The sequence below is a fragment of the Pleurodeles waltl genome, chromosome 2_2 (genome assembly GCF_031143425.1).
Source record: "Pleurodeles waltl isolate 20211129_DDA chromosome 2_2, aPleWal1.hap1.20221129, whole genome shotgun sequence".
NCBI lineage: Eukaryota > Metazoa > Chordata > Amphibia > Caudata > Salamandridae > Pleurodeles > Pleurodeles waltl.
Genome location: NC_090439.1, coordinates 970523464 through 970546655, shown reverse-complemented (window position 1 = coordinate 970546655; position 23192 = coordinate 970523464).

The window sequence follows — 23192 nt, the reverse complement described above, 5'->3', positions numbered from 1 at the left end:
GTGTTGTGGCAGCTGTGGAGCCTGTGGACAGTGAAGACGAGGAAGCAGAAGAAGAGGACATAGACAACAGGAACACGGTGATCCAGCAATACTTCCAGTGAGACACAGATAAGAAGACAGCACTGCCTGCTACATCTGATTTAATTCTTCTACCTATCATCTGTCTGTCACTTTCACCCAGTGTATGGACCCTGAATTGACACATTGCCTTTCCATTTCACAGATGTGGGTCCCACTGTGTGACCTCTGCTATGTTACCTCATCGACTAGAGCTGTGTGACATAGGTATGTTGAAAATAGAATGGTCATTGCTATTTTCCTCAGTTATTGCAAATTCACATTTGAGAAACCACAGACTGACTCCAGATTGTTTTGTGATTCAAGGGTGTTTATTTAAGTGCTAAATATTTGAGGGGGTTGTAAAATGGTCAGGGGTGATGGTGGAGGAATGTCCATGGCAGAGTCCAGTCTATTAGTCTCACAGGTGCATTGTCCAAAGGGGCATAGGCAGTGGAGCTGGGGCAGTTTAAATATGGACAGGGTGACAAAGTGGGACAGAAGGATGACAATCAGGGGGGTCTCATTTCTTGGCGGGGGTTTTGGCATTGTTCTCTGTCTTTGTCCTGGATCTCAGGGACCGTTTGCGGTGTGGTTCTCCATCTGCAGGGGGTGGGGTGCTGGTGTCGTGGTCCTGTGGCGGTGCCTCCTGTCCACTAGCGCCGGCGGAGGTGGTGAGCAGTTCATCGTCCAGGCTAGTGTCAGGGGCCCCTTGTTGTGGCACAGTGTCCCTCCTGGTGTTGACGAGTTCCTTCAGCATCCCTACTATGGTGCCCAGGGTGGGATTGGTGTATTTGAGTTCCTCCCTGAACCCCAAATACTGTTCCTCCTGCAGCCGCTGGGTCTCCTGAAACTTGGCTAGTACCGTTGCCATCGTCTCCTGGGAATGGTGGTATGCTCCCATTAAGTTGGAGAGGGCCTCATGGAGAGTGGGTCCCCTGGGCCTGTCCTCCCCCTGTCGCACAGCAGCCCTCCCAGTTCCCCTGTTTCCCTGGGCCTCTATCCCCTGAACCATAGTGGTGGACACACTGCTACTTGACGTGTCCTGGGGACAGAGGTATGGGCCTGCAGTGGGGGTGCTGTGCTGGTGTTTCCAGAGGGGGAAGCTCTGTAGTGGCCTGTGCCAGTGTGAGGGGAACCGACTGTCCCGAGGTCCCAGATGGGCCGGGCTGGTCATCTTGATCCAGTTGGACAGAGCTGCTGTCATCACTGTGGGCCTCTTCTGTGGGTGGAGTGGACATGTCTGGACCCTCCTGTCTGGTGACGTTGGGTAGGGGGTCCTGCAGGGGTGTAAAAGCATGATTATTGCATCTGTGTGTGCCATGGTGTGCAATGGGTGGGTGACCCTGTACCCAAGTGCTTGCATTCTTGAGTGGAACCTTGTGTGATAATGGTTTAGGGGGGTGTATGGGTATGTGCAGTGGACATGCTTTGGTGATGGGTGTCCATGCTTTGGTGTTACATGCAGGGCTTGGGCTTGGGATGTGTGGTTTGTGATACTGGGACATATGTAAGGAGTTGGAGTGATGGGGTGAGGGCGAGGTGAGGGTATCTGATAGCATGCATGTGGGTGGGGGATGAAGTAGTGAAAGATTTGACTTACCAGAGTCCATTCCTCCACCTACTCCTGCGAGGCCCTCAGGATGCAGTATAGCCAAGACCTGCTCTTCCCATGTTGTGAGTTCTGGAGGAGGAGGTGGGGGTCCGCCGCCAGTCCTCTGAACCGCAAGATGTTGTCTTGAGACCACGGAACGCACCTTCCCCGGTAGGTTGTTTCACCTCTTCCTGATGTCATCCCTAGTTCTTGGGTGCTGTCCCACTGCGTTGAGCCTGTCCACGATTCTTCGCCATAGATCCATCTTCCTAGCTATGGTGGTGTGCTACACCTGTGATCCGAATAGCTGTGGCTCTACCCGGATGATTTCCTCTACCATGACCCTGAGCTGCTCCTCAGAAAACCTGGGGTGTCTTTGCTGTGCCATGGGGTGTGTGGGTGATGTGTGAGGTGGTGTGTGTTGTGATGTGTGGGGTGATATTTAGAGGTGTGTTGTGTGAGGTACGTGGATGTTGTGTGAGTGATGGTGTTGAGTGCCTGTGGATGCTGTTGTTCTTTCTGGTGGTGTCTCTCTCTGGCCTTCTGTCGCAATTGTCGTAAGGGTTTGTGGGTGATGTGAGTGTGTGTTTTATATTGTATTGGATGTGAGGGAGTGGTGTGTGTATGTGTATCAGGTGTGTGTATTTGGAATTGTCCAATGTGGATGTGTTTTGTAAGAGTGTGTGTATTTTGAGCGCGGCGGTGTGTACCGCCAATGGAATACCGCGGTTGAAAGACCGCTGCGTGGATTCGTGGGTCGTGATAGTGTGGGCGTATTCCTGTTGGCGTGACGGTGGAGGTTTTGTTATCGCCAGTTTATCACTGACCTTTGGTGTGGCGGACTTGTGTGGGTGTCTGGATTTTGGCGGATTCCGAGCTGTGGGTCATAATGGCAGTGGCGCTATTCCACAGCCGCGGCGGTGTGTTGGCGGTCTTCTGCACGGCAGTTAGCGGCTTTTACCGCCAATGTTGTAATGACCCCCTAAAAGTCCTACCTTAACCATACACTGCATCCTGCCCTTGGGGCTACCTAGGGCCTACCTTAGGGGTGTCTGACATGTAAGAAAAGGGAAGGTTTAGGCCTGGCAAATGGGTACACTTGCCAAGTCGAATTTACAGTTAAAACTGCACACACAGACACTGCAGTGGCAGGTCTGAGACATGATTACAGAGCTGTTATGTGGGTGACATAACCAGTGCTGCAGGCCCACTAGTAGCATTTGATTTACAGGACCTGGCACCTCTAGTGCACTTTACTAGGGACTTACTAGTGAGCCAAATATGCCAATCATGGATAAGCCAATTACATACACATTTTGAACAGGAACACTTGCACTTTAGCACTGGTTAGCAGTGGTAAAGTGCACAGAGTAACAAAGACAGCAAAATCAGAGTCCAGCACACATCAACAACCTGGGGAACAGAGGCAAAAAGTTAAGGGAGACCATGCCAAGGATGAAAAGTCTAACACATGTCCCCCCCAGCTAAAAGTGGGAAGCACCTACCCAACCTCATGGGAGTTCTCATCACTAAGGCGGAAGAACCTGGACAGACCATCAGCATTGGCGTGCTCTGTACCAGGACGGTGTTCCACTGTAAAGTCCATCCCCTGTAGGGAAATGGACCACCTCAACAGTTTTGGGTTCTCACCCCTCATCTGCATTAACTATCTGAGGGGCCTGTGGTCGGTCTGAACTCGGAAGTGAGTCCCAAACAAGTAGGGTCTTAGCTTCTTCAGTGCCTAGACTGACTGACTGGAGGAGGGGCAGGAGCCCTTTAATTTCTTATCGCACTCCCGCTGTCGCTGGAAGCGCTGTGTGACTGGAGGAGGGACAGAAGCCCTTTAAATTCCTATCGCGCTCCCATCGTCGTGGGAGGCGCGGTGTGACTGGAGGAGGGGCAGAAGCCCTTTAATTTCTTATCGCGCTCCCGCCGTCGTGGGAGGCGCTGTGTGACTGGAGGAGGGGCAGGAGCCCTTTAATTTCTTATCGCGCTCCCGCCGTCGCGGGAGGCGCTGTGTGACTGGAGGAGGGGCAGGAGCCCTTTAATTTCCTATCGTGCTCCCGCCGTCGCGGGAGGCGCTGTGTGACTGGAGGAGGGGCAGGAGCCCTTTAATTTCCTATCGCGCTCCCGCCGTCGCGGGAGGCGCTGTGTGACTGGAGGAGGGGCAGGAGTCCTTTAAATTCCTATCGCGCTCCCACCGTCGCGGGAAGCGCTGTGTGACTGGAGGAGGGGCAGGAGCCCTTTAATTTCCTATCGCGCTCCCCCCCCCTTAACGTCTACTCCTTCCACCAGTGGTAACTTCATCTGGGTGCCGTGTCAGTTACTGTGGGAGTCTATTATTAAATATGGGGAAAAGAAAGACTAATGTTCAAAAGGGGGAAGGTGGGTCCAGCTCCCTTCAGTCCTCCATTACTAGTTATCTATCTTCTGTGATGGGGGCCATCGAATCTGAACTTGAACATGTAGAAGAAAGGATTGGGGCTGTCCAAAGTACTGTACAACACCCCCCTTTGGAACCTATCGTCCACATTTCCACCTTTCCAAGAACCGGTCCTTCATCACTGATCTTGCCTCTGAATACCAGTCAGTTGGGCGACGATATACTTCCCACTACCGACCGAACTATTTCTTCTCCCCTATTAGTTATTCCTCCTCCTGAAAGCTCTTGTTCTCAGGCCGATTCTCCTCCTTTGAAGAAGAGGAGAGCCGGGAAAAAGCCCAAAAATACAAAAAAGGCCCTGGGCTCCAAAAAGAAACTACCTACCTTCCTGGCCCAAAGTGACCATCCCCCAATCATCCTGGTCCCCTTCCCTGAATGTCCTCTGAGTAAGGATGCTCCTGAAGACCGTTCTAGTTTTATTGACTTGACACTCAAATCCTTTTGCGCAACTCCAGAGGCAAAAATTACCACTTTGATCGCTAGGAAGCTTGATTGCTTTTGTAATGACATGACCAGGTTTTTATCTAGTTTATTAAAACCAGGTCCATTAAGTAAGGGAATCCATCATAGCCCTGAACCAGCCTATCAATCCACTCCTCCCTCTACTTTGGTATCCCAAGGAGTAAGCAACTCTTCGCTTGATCCACAAGCCGTCTCTGGTCAAGGAACTCTCGTTGATAACCCTGCATTAGGGCCGACAAGGGAAGTTTATTCCTCTAGGTTGCAAGATAAAGGTCCAAATAAACTTACTAACCATGCAGACTTTTTACATTTACCACCTGCCTGCAATCCGTACGCGCTGGTTCTCTCAAACGTTCCTCCTCTGGAGTGCTCCAAACAAGAAGATACCCACTCCCTAATTAGAAAAGCTGGTCACTGATTGAACTCCAATTTCAAACCTAATTTTTTTCATAATGATAAGATTCTTATGGCCCGAAGAGTGAGGAGGGTAGGATATTCAAAGGTATTGGAGGAGGGAGACTATGTTGTTTTCAATTTTGCTAATCCTCGCTCAGTAGACTATTTTTTGACTAATTTGGACCACTGTAATATGTCAACTAACAGGATTCAAATACATCCCCTGTGTCATTTTTACGACCCTGTGCTCCTACCTAATCGTATTGTCATTAATTCAAGTATTCACAGACCAGACCCAGAAAGGCTTCATTTACAGGTTAATGTACCCTCTAGCAACCGGTTCTCGACTCTTAGTCACCTTGACGAGAACGATTGACTATCGGTGATCCACCCTTGTTCTTCTAACACGGAGAGACCGAAGGCTGGGAACGTCCACGTTGAATGTACCTGGGACACAGGAAAGCCTGTAATGGATCTGAAAGTTCCTATAAATACTAAAGTTCTAATGTCATGTCCTGTGTCTAGACCATTATCCCTGCTCAGCTGGAACATAGCAGGGCTACGATCTAAAATTGACAATTCGGACTGGAAGAGCTTCATTTCCTCTTACGATATAATTTGTCTACAGGAGACTTGGTGCAAAGATGAGTTCCTTCTGAACGGTTTCACCTCTCTGTGTCAGCCGGCATTAACCTCCCAAATGGGGAGAGCTAGCGGCGGCCTTTTAGTTCTTGTTTCCGTACATCTTCCGCTTTTAAACGTGTCCTTAATCTGGTCTTCCCTTTATTTTATGGTTGTCTTGGTCTCTATTAGTGGTCAAAAGGATACCCTAATTTAAAATTTTTACAATAACATTCCTTGGGCCTCCTTATGGGTCATCTGGAAGAGTTAATGGACTTCATAGATTCTTCACATGTTTTGCAGAATAGTGATCCAATTATTCTATGGGTGGGCGATTTTAATACTCCTCTGTGTAGCAAAGAACATATGGACTTATGTGCCTTTCCTGCTGAGGGCAGAGTCAGTAATTCATTTTAACCATACTTCTGAAGGAGATGCCTTAAACCTTTTTACTTGTAAATTTGATCTGGTCCATGTCACCGAGAAATTGGCCCCCGTCGCCTGTAATACACCAACCTTTACAGGGAATTTGATGGGGAGTACTATTGACTTCATATCATCGGCTCTTCCGATTTTTATGTAATTCAAGAATTTAAGATTACGCCTCATTGTGCGAGCGATCATAACCCCCTTAGCATTATATTGGACCTAAAAATTATCCAGGCATCCAAGAATAAAAGCTTGAGCGCTGCTACTGTTTATAACCCAAACTGTGGCATACGTTTAAAATGGAACAAAATAGATCCAAACATTTTTAATCAAGATATTGTAAGAAGTAGGTTTGACTCGATTCATATGTGTTTGTCCCAGCAGTTAGACCCTGACCGCATAGTGCGTGAATTTGAATCTTTAAGCACTGACATTTCACGCGCCCTGGCGGTGGACAGGCCCGCGAAGGGGCCGGTGGCCCACAGATGGTTCGATTCTGCGTGCTCATCCGCCCATAGAAAACTCAAAGACGCACTTAAAGCAGTTCCTCTCTCCCGCCAATTAGTTAAAATAGCTAGAGCCGATTATAAGGCTGCCCTTGACAAACGGAAATCAGAAATTAGGTCTAGGGCCTGGGACGAACTTTTGGCTGCATCCGAGCAGAAGGATACTTCTAAATTCTGGAAAGTGATAAATCACTCTTACTTTTCTGACAACAACTCTTTGGCCAATGACTGTCTTATTGCTGAGGACGTCTGGCTAACTCATTTTAGGAAAGTCTTCTACTCAGGAACTTATGAGAATTCGCATGTAAATCCTCTGCACTTTTTATTTTAGACTCCAAAACTAAGGCCCCAAATATTATTTTTGATCTCCATGAGGTCAAAAATGCTATTGATAGATCAAGGCAGGGAAAGGCTCCTGGCCCCGATGGGGTTCCCGCTGATCTTTTTAAATCTGAAATTGATCTTTGGGGTCCGTTAGTTACAAATGTGTTGAATAGTCTGGTAAATAATAACGTTCCCCTCTCATGGAAATCGGCTATTATTGTCCCCATCTTCAAAAAAGGAAATAGACAAGATCCTTCTTGTTACAGACCAATTTCTCTTATCGATTCGACGGCAAAGATTTTAGGTAGCGTGATCCTGTCCCGTTTAGAAGATTGGGTGTCCGAGGCCCAGATTTTATCTCCTATTCAATTTGGTTTTAGACCTGGTGTTGGCACAGTTGAGCAAGTCTTAAACTTGCAGCTGATACTCAGTAAATATGTGATAGTCAAAAAAGAGTCTATTCATATGGCTTTCATTGATCTAACCAGTGCCTTTGATATGGTTAATAGGCCAAAGTTATGGCAAATTCTGGAAGTCTTAGGCTGCGATCCGGCTCTTTTGGAGCTTATTAAACGCCTACACACAGACCTAACGATTTCTGTTCAGGCCGGCTCACATGGGCAAAGAACCTCCCCCATCCCGTCAACTAGGGGTGTAAGGCAGGGATGTATCTTAGCCCCTTTTCTTTTCTTGATATACATAAATGGGCTCTATGATTCACTGATAAAACATGCAAAGGACGTACCGAAGATGGGCCAGAGACTACTTCCAGTTTTATTATATGCTGACGATGCAGTTTTAATCGCTCGTACTGCAAATGGTTTACAGGGACTATTGGATGTATTTTATAATTTTATGTTGAATCTTGATCTGAAAGTAAATTACCCCAAGACCTTCGTTATGACTTGTGGCCCACGTAACACAAAGTCCAAACAATTTACTATGGGAGGGCACACTCTTAACAAGGTCAAATAATTTTGTTATCTAGGCATGTACATGAGTTCCTCTTTGTCCTGGAAGACACACATTAATTTTAAGCTCCAACAGTTGATAAGGAATAATGAAGCAATCTTTCGCTTTTCAAATAAACTAGGTCATAGACCCCCTGCACAGATAAAAACTCTTTACAATTCTAAATGCACTGCATCAGTTCTTTATGGGGCAGGTGTCTGGGGCTATAATAAAATACCGTCTCTTCAGAGTGTTGAAAATAAATTCCTGCGCAGATTATTGTTGGTCCCAAAATGCACTGCAAACATAATCTGCCACGAAGAACTTGGTCAGTTCTTTTTGGAGGATAGGGTCTTTATGGCTCCCCTATTGCTCTGGATTAGATGTTGGTCAAACCCTATGGCAAGTTTGGTCCGAGACTGTATCTCTGATTGTCTACAATTGGAAAATTCAAATAGGATTCCCTGGCTTATGTTTCTGCAAAACTCTTTTGAGAATCTAGGGCTTAGATACATGTTTGATGATCCCCATTTGTTAACCACAAACTCTAGGTCAGTCTTGAAGTCTACTTACTCCGAGGATATATCAGAACTGAGATTTTATAGTTCCCTGAAATTGAAATCTTTTGATTCCTACTCTCGGATTGTGACTGTTCCATGCCTTGAACCCTATTTGACTTGGTTTTCAAGTTTTAGAACAATTTCTTTTTTAACACTTTTTAGACTTAATCTAATTCATTTTAAGGTAGCTTTCCCCGAACCATGTTTTTGGAAAAAGGACTTACCACTTTGTCCCTGTGACTCCAAATCAACTCAGAGCACTTTGCACTTTTTTCTTTTTTGCCCTTTATATGCTGCTCCTAGAGGGGCTTTTATTTTACCCACGTTACGTCTTCTTAGACCCATTCACTATAAGGAAGCCTTACTATATCTTCAGAGATTGCCAGATATCCAAATTTGTCACTATGTATTAGACTTTGTTACAGCTTCTTTAAGTATTAGGAAAAGGCCTACTCCTTTTTAAAAAAAAAAAATTTATGTACGTATAGTATATTATTTTAAGCTAATATTTGTACTTTTCTGATTTTGTGATTTTTAATCATGCCTAGTATATTTATCTGTTTATGTCAAGGGGTTTCAGATTGGATGCTCATGCAGTGTTTTTAGTAATGGTTTTAAGTTTTATTTTATCTTATATTATTTATAGATTGGTAAATGTGTCTTGGTTTGCACTTTTATGGCAATTGCCGAACAAAGTTATTTGACTGACTGGCTGACAGTGCCTAGACCACAACAAACGCTTCACGTTCTATGGCACTCCACCTACGTTCTCTGGGTAGTAACCTCCTGCTAATGAAGGCTACGGGTTTGTCTAGGCCCTCTTCTTTAAGCTGTGAGAGTACTGCTCCAATACCTTGCTCTGAGGCGTCTGTTTGCACAACAACCTCCTTGGAGTAGTCAGGTACCTTCAGCACAGGTGCTGTGCACATGGCAGCCTTCAGGGCATCAAAAACGTTTTGGCAAGCCTCTGTCCAGATCACTTTCCTGGGTTGCTTCCTATAAGTCAACTTGGTTAAGAGGGTAACAATGGTACCATATCCCTTTACAAACCTCCTGTAATATCCTGTGAGACCTAAAAAGGCTCTCACTTCAGTCTGAGCCTTGGGAGCCTCCCAAGCCAGAATTGTGTCAATCTTAGGCTGTAGGGGTGCCACCTGGCCACTCCCCACCTGGTGTCCTAAGTACACCACAGATCCCTGCCCTATTTGGCACTTGCTCGCCTTAATAGTGAGGCCTGCTTTCTGCAGGGCCTCTAACACTCTCCAGTTGTGTTGCAGGTGTTACTCCCATGTGGAACTAAACACAGCAATGTCATCCAGGTAGGCGGCACTGAACTCATCCAGCTCAGCCAACACCTGGTTGACCAGCCTCGAAAAGGTGGCAGGGACATTCTTCATCCCAAATGACATCACTTTAAATTGAAAGTGTCCATCTGGGGTAGAGAATGCTGACCTCTCCTTGGCCCCCTCAGTTAAGGCAATCTGCCAGTACCCAGATGTTAAATCAAACGTACTGAGGCACTTGGCAGCGCCTAACCGGTCAATGAGCTCATCCGCATGGGGGACGGGGTGCGCATCAGTCTTGCTGACCGCATTGAGTCCCCGGTAGTCCACACAGAACCTAAGTTCTGGAGTGGCACCAGGTGCAGCAGCCTTTGGGACCAATACCACTGGGCTGGCCCAAGGACTGCTGGAGTGTTCAATAACCCCTAGGGCAAGCATTTTGGATACCTCATCCTTAATGCATGCCCTGACCCTGTCAATCACCCTGTAAACCTCCTGTTTAATGGATGTACTGTCCCCAGTGTCCACATCATGTGTGCACAAGTGTGTGACTCCTGGGATCAGGGAAAACAATCAGGAAAACTGTCCCAACACATGGCGACAGTCACCTTGCTGCTCCTCAGTCAGGGAGGGGGAGAGGATCACTCCCTCCACTGACCCATCTTCTTCTCCTGCAGACAGGAGGTCAGTAAGAGGCTCACTCTCCTCCTCTACCCCTTCATCGGTTGCAAGGAGCTTTGACAGCTCAGTCCGCTCAAAGTGTGGCTTGAGGCGGTTGACGTGCAGGACCCTTAAAGGGTTCCTTTGAGACAGAAAGTCCAACAGGTAGGTGACTTCGCTGCTGCGCTCCACCACCTCAAATGACCCAGTCCACTTATCCTGGAGCACCCTAGGCTCCACTGGTGCCATCACCCACACTTTTTGTCCAGGTTGAAACTCGACCACAGTGACATTCTGGTCATACCAGCGTTTCATGTCCTCCTGGCTTGCTTCCAGGTTCTCCTGAGCGAGACTCCTGAAGCGAGCAGTCTGGTTTCTCAAAGCCAGCATGTAACTGAATATATCCTGGGGGAGTTTACTAGGAGCTTTCTCCAAAGCTTCCTTAACCAGACTCAAAGGTCCCCTCACAGGGTGGCCATAGATCAGCTCAAAGGGACTAAAGCCAAGTCCCTTTTGAGGCACCTCCCTGTAGGCGAACAGAAGGCATGGCAAGAGGACGTCCCTCTTCTGCCTCAAGGGCTCTGACAGGCCCATGATCATGCCTTTTAAGGTGCGGTTGAATCTCTCAACCAGACTATTACTTTGGGGGTCATAAGAGGTGGTGAACTTGTAGGTTACCCCACACTCCTTCCACCGAGACTTCATATATGTGGATATGAAGTTGGTACCCCTATCAGATACTACTTCCTTGGGGAACCCCATGTGGGTAAAAACCCCCATCAAAGCACGACCCACCACAGGGGAAGTGGTTGATCTCAAAGAAATGGCTTCTGGGTACCGGGTGGCATGGTCTACCAAGACCAGGATAAACCTGTTGCCCATGGCTGTCTTGGGATCCAGAGGTCCCACAATGTCAATGCCTACCCTCTCAAAGGGAGTACAGACAACAGGCAAAGGCTAGAGGGGAGCCTTACATTTCCTCCCACTCTTGCCACTTGCCTGACAAGTCTGACAAGACCTGCAATGTGCATCTGAGTGCCTGCGCATTAGGGGCCAGTAAAAGTGGGTGACAAGCCTCTCAAAGGTCTTGTCTGCCCCAAATGTCCAGCTAAAGGCACATCATGAGCCAACCCAGTAGGAAGGCCCTGAAGCACTGGGGTACCACCAGCACACGGGCTGACCCAGGCTCGGGAACCTTAGGCTCGCTATACAGGAGGTCATCCACCCAATAGATCAGGTGTGATCCTTGCTCCTTGCCAGCCGCCTGGTCTGCAGCCTGCTGCCGCAAACCCTCCAAAGTAGGGCATGTCTTCTGTGCTGCACAGAATGCTTCCCTGGTGGGCCCCTCTTCCTGCTGCCACTGCGACAGCTCAGGGACCTCCCCCAGTTTAGCCACCTGTTCCCCTGTAGGCTCTGGAGCGTCACCCTCAGGCTCCCCCTTCTCCCGGACCGTGGGAACTTCTGGGGCCTGTTTTCCACGCCCCCTGCCCTTCCTCTTCTTGGCGGTCTCCTGGGCCACTGTTTCAGGCTCCAGGGGCTCTTGATTACCCTGATGGGTTGCCATTGACCAGGTGGATACACATACCCACCCAGGCAGACCCAACACCTCCAAGTGAGACCTGTGTTCCACACTCCTTCCAAGGGGAATCCTTCAGGTCATTGCCTAGCAAACAATCAACAGGCATGGTTGGACTCACAGCTACCTTCAAGGAACCTGAGACCTCCCCATTCAAAGGGACCCTGGCCACTCTGCACAGGCTAAGTTGTCCACTGCACCTACTTGGTGAAGTACCCGGGGATCTATCTGCTCTTCAGACACCAGCTGACTCCTCCCTGTAGTCACACTGGCTCCTGTGTCTCTCAGAGCCTCCACCATCTGTCCATTAATGGTCACCCACTGTCTGTACTTCTTAGTTTTTTCAGGCACTAGGGTTCTCTGGACCATCTCACTGTCCCCTAGTGAGACAAGGGTCATTTCAGCTGGTTCCCACCCACCTGAAACCAACTCCTCCCCAATCGCTACACTGGCCAAGCTCTGGGACGGCGCAACAGTGAGTGCCAGTATACTTTTGTGGCATTTGGGGTCCCCCATCACATGACCCACCTGGTCACATGCATAGCACTTAAGTGGGGGACCACCTGCCACTGGTTCCCCTTTGGAGAACCATGGCTTTTTCTCATTGGGGGGTTGGGAATCCTTACCCTGGGAATCAGTTTGGAGCCCTTTAGAGACCTCCCCCTGTTTACCCTTGCCCCCCTTTCTTCTGAGAGGGACCCTGCCCACCCTTGGCGTGGTCTCCCTCATGCCTCTACTGGACCCTGGTGCTCTCCCAGGGGTCCACTTCCTGCGCAAGATTCCTGGGGTCAGTCAGCTTGCTGTCAATCAGGTGCTGGTGCAGCTCTGGAAAACATAAACTGTACAAGTGCTACCAAGCAATCAGATTTAAAAGCCCCTCATACGTAGTTACCTTACTGCCCTTCACCCAACCATCCAGTGACCTGCAATAAGAATCAACACATTCCAACCATGTTTGGGATTCCTTCTTCTTGTAGGACCTAAACTTATCCTTGTACCGCTCAGGGGTAAGACCATACATTGTAAGCAAGGCATCCTGCATGCTAGAGTAGGTGAGATTCTGAGCATCCCCTAAGGCTGTCAGTGTATCCCTCCCCTCTACCTCAAAGTGCTTCCACAGACCCACCCACCAATGAGCTTCAGGGACCAGATTCATGTAGAGAGCAGACTCATACCCCTTGAACCACAAGTATATGTCATCCTCCCTCTTGTAATCTTTCACAAGGTGTTTAGGAATGTGCACCCTCCTCTCAGGCCGCACTGTAGGGTTGCTGCCACCATCTCTACTGTACTGGCTTCTTTGATCCATCTCTCTCAAGCTAAGCTCATGAGCCATCGCTAACTTCCTCTCCTCAAGGGCTAGCCTTCTCTGCTCCAAATGGTACTCCCTTTCTGCCTGTCTGTCCTGTAACTCCTCAGGTGTCAAATCCTTAGATGAGACACTGCTACCTGCCCTGGAGACCTTTTCCCTGGACATAACAGGCCCACCCACAATACCATTGTGTACGGAACACTCTTCCTCATCCTCCTCATCTCCCTCATCCTCTGTGTGCCCTTCAGTGCTCTTGGCTGTCACCAAGGCCTTCAGCTCCTTTTGCAGCTCCTCCTTCCTGGATGAGCTCCTAATGGGACAGTCAAAACTTTTACAGAACTGCTTCAACTGAGCCTTGGTATAACTCTCCAATTTCTCAAAGTCAAAGTCAGCTACAACTGATGCATCTCCAGCTTGGGAAATGATGAAGATTCAAAAACAAGGGCAAAGTTTCAAAGGCAGAAAAACAAGTTCCCAAATGAAGTTCCAAAGAAAGTCAATCAAGGAATCAGTGAAAAAATGGAAGCACTGGTTAGCAGTGGTAAAGTGCCCAGAGTAACAAAAACAGCAAAATCAGAGTCCAGCACACTTCAACAACCTGGGGAACAGAGGCAAAAAGTTAAGGGAGACCACACCAAGGATGAAAAGTCTAACAGGAAGGATCACCTTACTGCACAAAAACAATCCTCTGAGGCATTTTCCTCTTTCTATGTGTGCTGCAGAACTCAGCACACATATGAGAAGAAAAAGCGAAAATAAATAAATATATTTCTCCTTGTTACCCCTCATCTGGGAAGCTGTAGCATTTTGGCGCATTACCAGGTCTACCGGAAAGGGTAAATCTGAGAATGCGACAAAATCCTAGGGTGGATGCGTGGGAAGAACCACATTCCACCCATGGAACACCTCCCTGAGGCAGAGTAATGCAATGCAGCAATTTGCTCTGTGTTGCGATGGATTTATCAAGCCACACAGAGCATGCAAGATGTTCTTGCGTGGCTTTACAAATCTAACTTAGTGGTTGCATCTCCCTTGCGCCCCTTTGTGTGACACATGGGTGACACAACTACTTTATAAATATGCCCCTAAATCTTTGTTGTATAACAAATGTGGATTAACTATCTACTCAGAAACACTTTATGGTGAAAGCAATAAGCTATAATTCATTATTTGTTTCTTTTGCATGGCCATTTCCATCATTAATTAATACATTTCTTGAACTAGAAGAAGTCCCCCATGCTTGCATGACCTGACCAATTCCAATGGATAAGTAGGTGAGACATAATTTGCTGCAAGTACAATGGGTGCCCGAATCCATCAGATTTGCTTTTGAGGAAATTGAAATTCTTCAGCTCTGGTGAGTTGCACCAAGGATGAATGAGGCCAAGAGACCCTGCAATGATCAGGTTGGCGAATTGGAATTCTGAGGGTCCTAGTGGTACAGACTTATATGTTGGTATTTAAAAAAAAAGGGTTATATCAACGAGTAGTCCGTGCCAGTAACTTGAGATGCGAGTATTTATAAATTAATTTGCTGTTAATGTCTCATTTAATCCATGGATTGTAGTGGGACCACATGATAAATCAGTTGGGTAATTAGTGAAAATTAACTGCCAATTCAGAGGGATGGAAAACGAATTACAGACTGCAACAGGGCTACATCCCCAACCCGATCAGACTACAAGTGTGCCTTCATCAGGATCAGTAAAGACCTTCAGGCCCTGATTTACCATTATGTCATGGAACATAAATCAGCAAGGCAATTTGCTGCGCTGGGTTGCATTAAACCCAAGCCATGCAGGGATGCACAGGCTGCCTCCGCCTGGTATGCTAAATCTCATCCAAGGTTTTGCGTTACCCTGCGTCACCTTGAGTGGGAGTGAAGACCGGGAGCAGACTGGACAGAAGAGTGGTGGACGCCACCTCCTGGTTCCTTTGAAAACCATAGGCCTAATACAGTTCCGGAGGGCTGTGGTTTTGTAATGTTATGTTAAGTTGCTTATATAGCACATGGCTACCCGAAGGCCTCCCAGTGCTAAAGGACAAGTCTCTATAACTATGACTGCGAAACAAAAGGGCATAGAAGAACCAGGTTTTGAGTGCCTCCCGGAAATTAAGTTCATGAAGGGTTAACCAAAGGCTGCGGGGAAGGGAGTTCCACAATTTAGCTCTGAGATATTCCATCGCATTAGCTCCCCATCTAATTTTTTTACTTTGGGTATAATAGCCAGCGGCACTGAGGCAGACCTGAGATCTCTGATAGGTATATAAAAGGATGCAAGTGTCTTTAAAAGAGGGGGACCTCTATATATATTGACCTATGGATACAGCACAGAGTTTTAAACTCTATGCGCTGTTCCAATGGGAGCCAGTGAAGTGAGGAAAGAGCGTTTTTTACAGGAGCATGCCTGGGTATTTGTAAGAGAAGGCAGGCCGCGCCATTTTGAACCACTTGTAATTTCCTTTTAACATATTTGGGGGAACCAAGAAATAATCCATTGCCATAATCCAATCGAGAAATAATGAGAGCTTGGATGATGAGTCTTTTTGCCAAGGACGGGAGAATTGCAAAAACCTTCCATAAAAGCCTCATTATTCCAAACCAAATAGCAGAGATTTTGTTAGCTTGATATTCTAGTGTAAGTTGGGGATCTAGCCAGACTCATAAACCTTTAATATGATTCTGAGGAGGAGGCAGCTCCCCCAAGCAACTAGGCAGCAGGGGATTCGTGCCTGGACAGGGACAATATCCCAGTATTATTACTTCTTTTTTGTGTCCATTTAATTGGAGCATGCTTTCAGTCATCCATCTTGACACTGCTTGTAAACAAAGAGACAATGAGAGTCCATCGGAACCTGAGTTAGTAGAAAATGAAACCACTAGTTGGGTGTCATCTGCCTAAGAAACTAGTGAAAGTCCGAATGGCTCCACTATCTTGGCCGGGGGGCCATCTAGATATTGAATAACGTAGGACTAAGGGAAGAGCCCTGTGGCACACCACAGCTAAATTTAATCCAGCTGGAAAGATACGAACGGTCAAGGACCTGAAATGATCTTCCCTTCAGAAACAAAGAGAGCCAACTTAGTGCTCCTCCCTCGATTCCAATCTCCTTCATCCTCTGACACAGCAAATGGTAATCTAATGTATTGAAGGCAGCACTAAGATCAAGAAGTACAATCGCTGTCATGCACCCCTGATCCATATTATTCAAGGCGGATTCAGTGCAGTGGAAAGGTCTAAAGCCCCTCTGGGTAGGATGAAGGATGTTGTTATCCTCAGGAAATGTCGAGATTTGAGCATTAATGTGTTTGTCTAATATTTTAGAGGGGGATGGCAATAGCGATATAGGTGTATAATGTTTTTGCACTGTTGCATCCAGGTTAGGTTTTTTTTAGCAGGACTTTAACTATGGCATGTTTCCACTGATCAGGAACAGTGCTCCTAGATAATGAAGAATTTTACAATTCACTCAAAACAGGGACGATGACTGGAGCCCCAAGAGCCATTTTAGAGGGAGGAGCAGGGTCCAAAGGGGATCCTGATTTGAGAGATGAAAGAAGGGAGGCAACCTGATCCTGTGAGAGAGGGGAAAATTGCGAGATAGTAGCAGCACAATTGTGGCGATAATCTGCCGCAACTTCAGAGTGAAACTTACTATTCGGAAAATTAAAATAAATATTGACAATTTTTTGTTGAAAAAAACAATGCCAGATTTTTGCTGTGCTTTTGAGAGGCTTCAACTAATCCACCTTCAGGGGGTGATTGTAAAATTTCTTTGAGTAACTGAAAGATCTCTTTGGAAGAATTGGAAGATTGTTCAATTCTAGCAGTGTAATAGGTACTTTGCGCTGATTTGATTTCAGCGTGATAAAATCTAATAGCCTTCCTATATTCTTCCTTTAATACAGGGTCATAGGATTTTCTCCATCTTATTTCCAGACACCTACATTTCATTTTGAGGAATTGCAGATGAGGAGTAAACCATAGGGCCACAGCTTTCCGGCGACTCCCAATTTTAGTACTATACGGGAGTAAAGTATCTAAGCAGTCAATGATCCAGTCATTGAATGAGTCTATCCCGATGTCATTCACATCAAGAAAAAAGGGTTTACGACTTTTCAAAATACCAATCCAATTGCTGGCTTAAGTTTATGCCAGCGCCTAAAAGGTTGAACTATTGACTGACATGGCCTGCATATGGTGGGAATGGCTAAATTTAAAGAGATTAAAAAATTATCTGACCAGGCCAAAGGGAGAGGAGGCATGGATACTAAGCCTGCTAGATTACCAAAAACTAAGTCAGTGGTGTGTCCTTTATCATGAGTGGGGCCTCTAACCAATTGACCCAGTTCCAATGCCTCCATGTCAGTAAGGAGGTATTTAGCCGCCAAGTTATTTAGGTTATCTACATGAATGTTAAAATCATCTAAAATAGTAAAATTTGATCTTTTACATATTATTTCAGCAAACTGATCCGAAAGAGTGTAAAAAGTTATCTGAGGGGCCAGGAGTATGGTATACTAAGACTCCTGAGAATATAAATTGGGGGGTTTAGACATCGAAAAAAACATACTTTCACAGTTGGTTAGCTGTAGAGGCCGGGATGTAAGCTTAATTGATTCCTTGTAAATAATAGCAATCCCAACCCCTTTTGAGGTGGTTCTATCCAACCTCATTATTAGATATCCTTGGGGTAATGCCAAATTAATAGCAGGCAAAAAACCCTCATGAAGCCATGTCTCAGTAAAAAACAAGGCTGTGGGAGAGACATCACTTAGGAGAAGATTAATGTCGAGTTTATGAGCCGACAGCGAACAGCAGTTAGCCAGCAGAAAGATGCTGTGTGAATCTTCCTCAGATGATGGGCCCACCGTCACCCCAAGTTGGGGGGACCACTGGCAGGAGGAGCAAAACCACTGATTGTTACTTTGATCGAAGCAGGACTGGCATAATTCAGAGGGAGGCAGCCTTAGCAAATGGAGAGCCTCAGTGGAATAAGAGGGCCCCTTTCTCCTGACAGGACTAATGGGCCTGGACCCTGGGCCCGTCCTGGCGCAGACGGGCGCAGACAGGCTTGCCTTAGGTGCACCCGCAGCGCGTGACCGCAGACAAACACCCTGACATACACTCACAAACAGGCCAAAAGTGGGGGTAACAAGGCTAGAAAGAGGCTACCTTCTCACACACCCGCAGCGCGTGACCGCAACATTGCGCTCTTTATGTGGACCTGATTACAGAAGGGGTGGCAGCTAGACCGCTAACCTTGGCAGACGTGCTCTAGGCAATGACAAAAATGACGCCCGCAACACAGAACGGCAACCAAAGACAGCATCGAAATTGGAGGGACAGGTGGAAAGGAGGTAAGGGAAGGGGGGCAACACCAATAAAAACAAAAGCAGAAGACAAAACCTGTTCTGCAAGACGCAGGAGAAACAAATTACATATGACCCCTAAAAAGTTAGTTCTACGAATTAGGTGTTTCCTAAAAAACAGAGGAAAATCCTAAAAATCTGTAAAAACTATGTTATATAATAAAACTGTATAACTCAATTCACCAACCTAGTTCCAGAGATGTCCGCTGCGCGAACACAACATTGCGCTCTTTATGTGGACCTGATTCTAGAAAGAGCGGCAGCTAGACCGCTAACCTTGACAGACGTGCTCTAAGCAACAATAAAAAATGGCGGCAACAACGCAGAATTGCAACCAAAGACCAGGGTCAGGAGGGAGTCTCTAATCATGGAGGGCATTTGGAAGTTAATATGGAAGATGGACAAACACTAATACAACCTTGAGAGAAGATTTAGCTTTTTAAGAAAAAGCAGTCACCAGTTCTCAAATGTCAAAAGAAAGAGGAGGGAGAAAAGTTTTGAAATTGTGAAACCCTATCTAACTCAATTCTCAATACCCTTTTCTGCTTGGGACTAACTCAGGAGAAAGGAAAGGAACCAGATAGTTATTAACAATAGAAACCTGCTTACAAATGTGGTCATAAGCCTGAAAAGTTGAAGAAAGATGAATAAAGGAGGTAGCAAAAGCTAGCTCATTTTCCCGGCCATGACTATTTTTTTTTTTTACTACTACAAGACCAGAAATGAGACCTTAAGGACATCAGCAAAAGGCTGAACAGTCTGAAGGATAGATAAGAAAGGAGAAGAATTTCTAGTATTCAACTTTGTTAATGTTTCCATACATTTACGTGGTATTTTCTGCTTTGCTTTTATTTCCCATGGAAAACTTCCAGGCAAGATGAAGAAACACATCTACGAAGCAAGGGAAACCCAGTGTTAAGATCTGTGTGTAGACATTGAGAGATAAGTTTGACAAGTGATGTTGTTTGGAGACTAAGAACATTAAAATGGTACGACTTTCACATGACATGTATATTTGATCTTTCTTAACATCCACCCTCACAGTAATCCACAAAAGGATGTAATAGAAGGAGTTCTGAAAAGGAATCATCGATATGGGGAGGCTTTTTCTGAGCACTGGAAGTCATCAGCTTATAACATAGAATACATTTGAAGTGTTAGCAGTGAGAACGAGGAAAGAGGTAGACATTACAACATTTTTAGGTCAAGCGTAAGCGTACCACCTCTTGTATAATTTTAAGTATACTTCTTCAGTCGCCTTGCAGCTAGTTCATTTGTTAGTTTCAGTGTCATTCTTCTGTGTGGGTGCAGGGACCAACTTCTGTATAATTACGGGTTGTCCTGTATATCTGGTTTGTAGAGGACTTTTTTTTTTACTTTGTTTCCTACTCCTGTCCAGGGAAGCTTCCCTTTTCGTTTGCAGAGCATTCTTGCTCTGAGCATAGCTGTAAACAATGCTATAAATCAGGCTGTTATCTTGGTCACATTTGGTCTATATGGGCTCTCTGCACCCTCTCTACCTGGCTCCCTCCCTTCCTCAGCTTGGATTTTCTTTACCAAGTGTATCTGGCTGTGGTTCCAGGGTGGAGGATCGATTGTAATTGCTTATAGCCTAGGCACTCAGCTCTAACAGGGCTCTGCAATCCATAGAGACAGTGCCCATTTCTGCTCCATAGTGGGAGCCCACTCACAGCTCCATCAGTGCACCTCAGTTCACACACTTCATGTCGTCGGCTGTGCTAGTGCAGAACCCCATTACGCTATCTACCAGAGCACCTCAGTTCTTGCAGTCAGTACACTCTGCTGTTCCAGTACTGGGACCCGGGTGCGGCACCATCAGTGCACCCCACTTCACATACTCCAAGACCCTTAGCCGTGCCAGAACCCCACACACACTGTCTACCAGAGCACTTCCGTTCTTACAGCCAGAACACACCTCTGTTGCAGTGCTGGGACATTGGGCGCAGCTCCATCAATGAAACTCAGTTCACACACTCCAAGCCCCTCAGCAATGCCAGTGCCAGAACCCCACACATGCTGTCTGCCAGAGCGCTTCAGTTCTTACAGTCAGTGCATACTGCTGTTCCAGTACTGGGACTTTGGGCGCAGCTCCATCAGGGCTCCTCAGTTCACACACTCCAAGCACCTCAGCCGTGCCTGTGCCAGAACCCAACACATGGTGTCTGCCAGAGCACCTCAGTTCTTACAGTCAGTACACACTGCAGTCCGAGGTACTGGGACCTCGGGCACAGCTCCATCAGTGCACTTCAGTTCACACACTCCAAGCCCCACAGCTGTGCCAGAGCCCCACACACAATGTCTGCCAGCGTATCTCAGTTCTTACAGTCAGTACACTCTGCTGCTTCAGTACTTGGACTTCAGGCGCCGCTACATCCGTGAACCTCAGTTCTACCCCGGTGAGGTTACCTCCTTTCCTTTACTGGGACCCTGCTCACATACAGTTCTGTTGCAGCAACTAAATTCTAATATTCAGTCGCACTGCCAAGCCAATACTGGCCCCAAAAGAGCAAAACACAGCTCAGCCAGTGCACCACAAGACTAACATTCAACATCACTGTTGGTGGGAACCACCACAGCTCTGCCAGAATCCATCAGTTCTAACATTCAGTGCACGTTTCTTCTCAGTATTAAGCCTCACCCACACGCCCTTTGCTTCAGGCAAGACCACTCCCATGCTGGGCCACACTACCAGCTTCACCAGGGCACCCCCAGGCTAAAACTCAGCAACACTAGCATGCCATCACTAGGTTCCCCACATAGCTCCATTAGCATACCCCACTTCTGACCTTATGTGCCCGTTACTATTCCAGCACTGCATCCCACATACAACTCTGCCGGTGCACCTCAACCCTAATCTGCAATGTTCCATCATTCAATTACCAGGATATACTTATTCCTTCACCGCTGCCCTTCTGTTATTCTAGCACTGGGCTGGGACACAGCTCTGTCTACCCCCACTCCTGATATGAAGCACCCCAATAGTGCAGTATTGGTATTCACATACAACTCTGCTCATGCACCTTCAGCTGTTCTGCAGTGCCCCCTTCTATTCCACGCTCTGACTTCTGTTTGAGGACGTGGGGGAGCCAATTAAATCTATTCTTAGCTGCCATCTTTATTTGGGAGGGTCTGCTTTACCTATCCCACTCTGTTCTTTCCTTTACCCTGTTTACTCTCAGTGTTTTCTCTCTCTCCAACTTTTCTCTTTCCAGCTCTTAAAATCCACAAGTTAACAGTTTTGCTCTTTCTTTCTAACTTTTTATTTCTACTCCTCTCCCTTTTTTTATTTCCCTCTTCCTCTTCCTACCTCCTCTTTCAAACTCGCAAAAACTTGATTATTTCATTCCTTGTTTTGTTCCTTTCTTTTTTCTTCATCAGGTGTTCATTCTTTCACTATTTTTTTTAGCTCTTTCTCCCTTCCTTTCTCTGGTGTTTTTCTTATCTTTATCTGTCAATTTACGTTTTACTATAAATCCCTCTTTTTCCCTTCTATATGTGGAAGCCACAAGTTACTTGCCGGGACCCTAAGTGTTAAAGTGGTTTTCCCATTCTGTGTCTGTGGGAAATGTCAGCACATATATGCCCTGCACTGCTTGTTTCTCTCACCACCTCTCTTTTTTTTTTAAATGTTTATTTTTCTCTTTCTTTTCACACTTCTTTCATTATTTTGTCATCTTTATATTTTGTTTGCTAGCTCCCTTCCCTTTTTTCTTTTGTCTCACACGTTTTCTCTATTTCTTCTTTTAGTTGTGTTTTCATTTTCTCGTACTTTCTTTCTTTGCGACCCCTTCTCTTTCTTCCTTTTGTTTGTTGTATTCCTTTCGTGTCTCTTTTTCTGCCCCATCTGCTTTCTCTCCTGAGGCCTAGTTATCAATGGAGCAACAGGTGTAGTGGCACCAGTGCCCAGAAACCTATGGACCTGACTCTAATTCCTGCTCTATTTTCCTACCGAAATTCCAGTCAACCTTTTTCCTTTCTTACTCCAGTGCCTATGACACCGTTACTACACCACTGGTCCTCTTCCTCATTTCTCCCTATTCCCTCTTTCCTTTCACCCTCCAATCCTTCCTGAATTATGTTATTGTTGTGGTTTTATTTAGCATTACACTCTAATGTCAAAAGTTTCTTTCTGATAAAGGTTTATATGATAATTGTACATGTTTTAAGATAGAGGAAGAAGGTAAATGGAAGTGCTTTAGTTAAATGCTGGGCCGCTGGAATTATGTGGCAGGAAAAGACGAAATTATGAGGCAGGGTTGACCAATTTATGTAGCAAGAAAAGTCCAGTTATGAATTTACAATGCCAATAGCTCTAACTCAAGAAAATGCGAGACCTATTGCATTGCAAATGCTTGTTCTATTTATTTGATAGGCTGATTGAGAAACAAGTAATGTCTAGGTGAAAATGTCTCTCAGAGTTGTGGTGGGACAGGTAGCCAGAAATGGATCTGGTTGATTTAAGGGGCAAGAGGTCCTCCAAGAAGAAAATGGCAGAGAGGTCTGGCTTAAAAACGGATGATGTAATAGACATGAAAAAGTATTTAACCTAAAGTCAGTGCTGAGTGTGCCACAGTGATAGTTGTTCAATCACATTATTGTGGTTGAAGTGTGGACCTACACATA